Here is a 4,870-nt window from a genome sequence, read left to right as displayed (position 1 = left end):
AACCCACACAGGCCCCCCCTACGTGCACCCACACGCCCCGCAGCCATTGTCTCCCGCACCAGCCTGCAGAAAAGCAGAGTGGGGCATGGGAGGCGGATGCGGAGGCTACAGGAAGGGGGGTGGCACCCCCAACCCTGAGGGTCTCCAAGTGTCAGGCCAAGGGCTGACATGGACATGGGGAGACAGGAGCCAGGCTCCTTCCAGATCCTCCCACAACCTGGGTTTCAGCCACCCTGCCGAGGCCACAGGCGCTGCACAAGGCCACAGGCAAACGTCCGGCTGAGGACTGAGGTGGAGGCTGGATCCCACAGCCCATTGGTGGCAGAGACTGGATGAGAACGCCCAAGTCCAGGGCTCTTTCTGCACTGCTTCCCAGAACTTCCTGCCCCGAGGGACCTGCAAGCCGGACGGGACAGGGCAGGAGGTACAGAGAGAGCCTGCTCCAAGGGAGAGCCTCGGGACACAGGGAGTTTCATTCCTCCCTCCCAGCACGAGCCACGCCCATGCCGCTCAGGCCTCAGCCACAGGGCACTGCCTAGCCCTGCTTGGGCCAGGGCTCACCATCCCTTAGGGACAGCAGGCCCCGCCTCCCAGACACTACCCCATTGCAGGGGAAAGCCTTGGGGTCCCCATAAAATGTGGGCATCCCCAGACAGAGAGTAAGTCTCCCCAAGATGGGAAGATTTGCCTAGTGAGTGGCCACCCTTGATACCCTGCCCTCCCGTAGGAGCCAGGATCTGGAAGATCCCCCGAGGGGCCGACGTGGGTCCCTCTCCTTAGACCATCCAGGCCCGCAGGCCTGGAGCTAATGGTGGAGAAAGGGGGCTCCAGGAGCTGAGGAGGAGCAGAGCCAGCGGATGGAGGCGGAAGTCCGGCAGATCTCAGGTGCATTTTCTGCAGTGATAAAGACCTTCTGCTCAGCAGCTAGCTTCCACAGGCACTTCTCCCCCACGTGACACCACACCAGGGCCCACAGGAGAAAGCCCGGAGTAGGCGGAGGCACTGGGTCCCCTCCCTTCCCCAAACACACCTGTCTGCGGGGGGCACTGTCCCCTCGCAGAGACTGGGGGTGGAGGCTTAGCTGCAGGGGGCGGGGTGGCTCCGGGACAGGAGAGCCACCCAAGAGAAGGCCAGGGCTCTGGGAGAAGAGGGGGTCCTACTGCCCTCCCGGAACAGAGATCCTGGCTCCATGAAGCCGTCTCCACGGCTCCCACAGCTGCCTCCTCCTGCCCCTCCTTAAACTCCCACACCCGTCTCCAGCTCCCGCGCCATGAGGTCCGCTCCACGACCACAGGAGCCAGAGGCCGGGGTAGCCTCGGGCAGACAGACACTTACGTGGGTGTTCACCCAGAGCTAGACCTCAGGGAAAATAGGATTTGCCTGAGGGCTGAGAATCAGGCAGTCCCAGCACATCCAGGACCATAAATATGCCATGCTCTTTGACCCACTGATTCCACTGTTTGGAATTCCTCCCAAAAATATAATTGCAAAGGGAAAAATAGCTATACGTGCACAGCTGTTTATAGCAACATTATTTATCATAGTAAAAAAGTCGAGTCAGCCAAAATACTTTGCAAGTGGCGGGAGGGGGAACTGTGGGTCAATAAGATGGGATATTTATTATACATCCAAGAAAAATGGTAAACTTGTAAAATTACTCATAAAATAATGTTAAGGGCAGTGAAAGGACAAACTTGCACATATTTGTTCAGGCAGCAGAGGATGACTGAGCGCCCCGTCTGGGCTACGCAGCTGCTCCATGTGCCAGAGAGATCCCGTGAACAGGACCAAGTCCCTGCCCTCATGGAGGGAACATTCCAGAAGTGTGCCACAGGGTCAAAGGTGAATCCAAACCACAGGCAAGTACTTTCCCAAGGCAGGGAGATGGACAGAACCGAGTGTGGTCCACTGTGGGGTCCATCCTGCCTGGGCTGGGTGGGTCACCAGGGAGTGGCCCCACAGAGGTCTGCAGGCTCCTAAGGAAGGAGCCAGATGCAGGATCAAAGCGAGGGGTGCCTGGCCAAGGGCAGTGGGTCCTGCCAGACCATGGGGTCTTCTCCCTACAGAAGGGAAATTTGGCAGGCGGCTTTTAGGAATCCCATGAACCTTTGGGGTTTGTGGATGAACCAGGGGAGGAGCAGTCCCCGAGAGTGTGAGCTGAGTTTTCTGCTAACCTAACAAGTTCGGAAGGGTCACAACTGAGCGGCTGGGGGTCCATCCTGCCCCCAGCATGGCCAGATCTGCAAACAGGAGACATCATATGGTGGCCTGGGAGGCAAGGGCATCTGAGTCAGAGGTACAGGTGTAATCTGAAGGTGGACTGGCCCCCATCCTGCCGGCTCCCTGTGGTCCAGAGTTGGAGAAAGCCCCTTGGACCAGAGCCTTCCCACACTTGGTCCTGTGTCAGGTAGGAGATTTGCAGGAGGCCGTTTCTGCTCTTCCAGAGCCCAGACGGACTTCCCTGGGGTGGTGGGAGCCAAGGCATGGAATCGCAGTCGCCTCCCAGGTGCAGGGCCCTGGGTGGAGCTGCTGGCTGCAGCCAGGGACAGGGAGCAGAGATGCCCCTCTGCCAGCCTGCCCCGCCCCAGGCAGTGAAGAAACTCCAAGCTCTGGGCCCGTGGGAGGCACCAGGCGAACAGAGGAGTTGGCAAGCTAAACATGCTATTAGCAGCGATGGAGAAGTGACGATTATCTGCACAGCTGTCAGAAGCAGCTCTCCGCCGCCTGGCACTAGCACCTGGGGAGGGGCTGCCACTCATCAGACTTCACAGAGATGCCCCAGACTGGGAAAGAAAGACCGGCAAGCTGGACATTCTGTGCCACCACTCGCTCGTCCTTAGCTGCAGGGATCTCGCCCTTCATCCAGAGGCTGAGACCTGTAAGCGAGGCCCACCTCCGCACCTGCCCCGGTAGCTGGGCCTTCGTTCCTCAGACTGTAAGCTGGGGATGAAAGTAACAACACCTTTGGTGGCAGAATTGTTGGGAGGGACCAGTGGGATATTTTGTCTGAAAGCACCTTGCAAATGGTAAAGGGCTATGGGGTCACTGCTATTACAATTCTTCTATCAAAAATCTAATCTTCAGGGATTTCACTGTCTGTTTCATTCACACAGAATGAAATTGAGGCTCAAGAGGTTACACGATTTGACCAAGTCACACAACTGCAAACAAGGAGGTGTGGGTTTCCAGGATCGAAGCCAGGAGGAAGCTCAAAGAGCATCCAGCCCCCATGCTGTAAAAGGGATTCAAGACCCAGAAACAGAAGGTGATTAGCCTCGCCGCAGGACACAGGGCAGACAGCACTCAAGCCCAGCTCTGCTCGCTCTGCTGGGAGCACTTGCCAGGCCACTGTGGATCTGGGCCTCGTCCTCAGCTCGGGGTGGCTGCAGGAGCATGCTGAGGAATGAACCCATGCCAGAGCACTGAAGATGTCCCCACCGTCCCTGCCGCAGGCTCTCCACCCAGGTCTCTTCATCTCAAAGGGGTGGTCACAGAGGCCCAGGGCTGTGGCCTGGAGGAACACACTCCATCTTCCTTGACATCTAGCCCATGTATCACTCTGATGGTAGAAAGACGGGTTCCAGAGCCTGCTCAAGTCACAGTGTGCAGAGCAGCGAAGGAGCCTGCTTGGCACAAGGCAGGGGCACCTCTCAAAGCCTCATGCGCTGCCTGGTGCCCTTCACACCCCAAGGCCTTCCAGGATGCTTTGAATTTGGTCTTCTCAGCCCTGCCGCTGCCCCACTTGTGGGAAGAAAGATGGACTGGGAGGTGAGAGGCACTGCCCACCTGACCACCCACCACCCGTTGCCTCTGCCTTTTGAAATCACTTTCATGGGCAGAGAGGCGGGAATGCTGATCGCACCGTGTGGGAGGGACTTGGAGGGTGGGGAGGTGACTCACAGGACAGTGGGAGATAGGAAGCAGCTCCAGGGCCTCCCTGATAGTGGAAGGGAAGGGTGCTGGTGACTCAGGGACAGCTGGGGAGGGGTGCGTGGGGAGGGAGACAGCTGGGGAGGGGTGCGTGGGGAGGGAGCTCGTTCCCCCTGACTCTGTGCCCTGCATGCCTGGGGAGTGACCTCCTGCGGTGGACCCAGCTCTTGCCCCTGTGGGGCCGTCTTCGCCCTCAGCTTGCTTCCCAGCAGTAGCCAGGCACCCAGTAGCTGCATGCTGAGTGAATGCCAATCTCGCCCGCTGCCGCCCAGCTGTGCAGACCTTCAGCAGACTGAGTGCTCCTCTGCCCTCACATCCAGGCCTGTAGATGGAAGCAGAGCCCGACTCTGAGAGCCGATTGCCCATCCTGCAGCTGTGAACGTCGCAGCTTCCAGCAGGTTCTTGCTGCAGACTTGCTGAGAGGACTGAGTGCTGTGGCAGGCCACCCCAGCCTGCTGGGCACCCCTCCGAGATGGCCCCCACAAATAGTAAATAAATGCCCTACTCCCAGGCCCGCTTGCCTCCAGTGCTCCTTTCACCCCTGCCCTGCACTGAGCCCCCTGACTATGGCTCCCTGATTCATTCTCACCAACACCCGGTGTCCCCAGAACGCTACACACTGGGCCCTGGTGGGGCACAGGGGAAACAGCACATCTCAGACTGGGGGTTTTCAAACCCAAAGAGAGTCTCCCACCTGGAAAGAGGCAAAAGAGAGGCAGACTCACAGGGTTGAACTGCGTCTCCTGTGCCCGTAACACTCAGCCCATCCCCTACCACCTCCTCCCAGGCCACCTTCGCTGACACCAAGCCCATCCATCACCAAAGTCTCCCCAGAGCCCAACTACTGTCATCCCCAGCCCTGCCTCAGCCAAGCCACTGCCCCCTTCACTTTCTGTCCAGGAGACCCAGTCAGCCAGTCAGCTCTGTCCTGGATGGAAAT

The 4,870-nt window shown here is 58.8% G+C and overlaps 1 long non-coding RNA gene across 1 annotated transcript; it reads left to right on the top strand.

Moving 5' to 3' along the window:
* The first annotated feature begins 1,714 nt into the window (after positions 1-1,714).
* Positions 1,715-4,436, top strand: LOC139357730 (uncharacterized). Its single transcript, XR_011611339.1, has 3 exons — positions 1,715-2,935; positions 3,114-3,768; positions 4,128-4,436. It is a non-coding gene; the product is annotated as an uncharacterized lncRNA (long non-coding RNA).
* Positions 4,437-4,870: the final 434 nt, after the last annotated feature.

The sequence above is a fragment of the Macaca nemestrina genome, chromosome 13 (assembly GCF_043159975.1).
Source record: "Macaca nemestrina isolate mMacNem1 chromosome 13, mMacNem.hap1, whole genome shotgun sequence".
NCBI lineage: Eukaryota > Metazoa > Chordata > Mammalia > Primates > Cercopithecidae > Macaca > Macaca nemestrina.
This window is presented reverse-complemented; position numbering and strand designations above follow the sequence as displayed.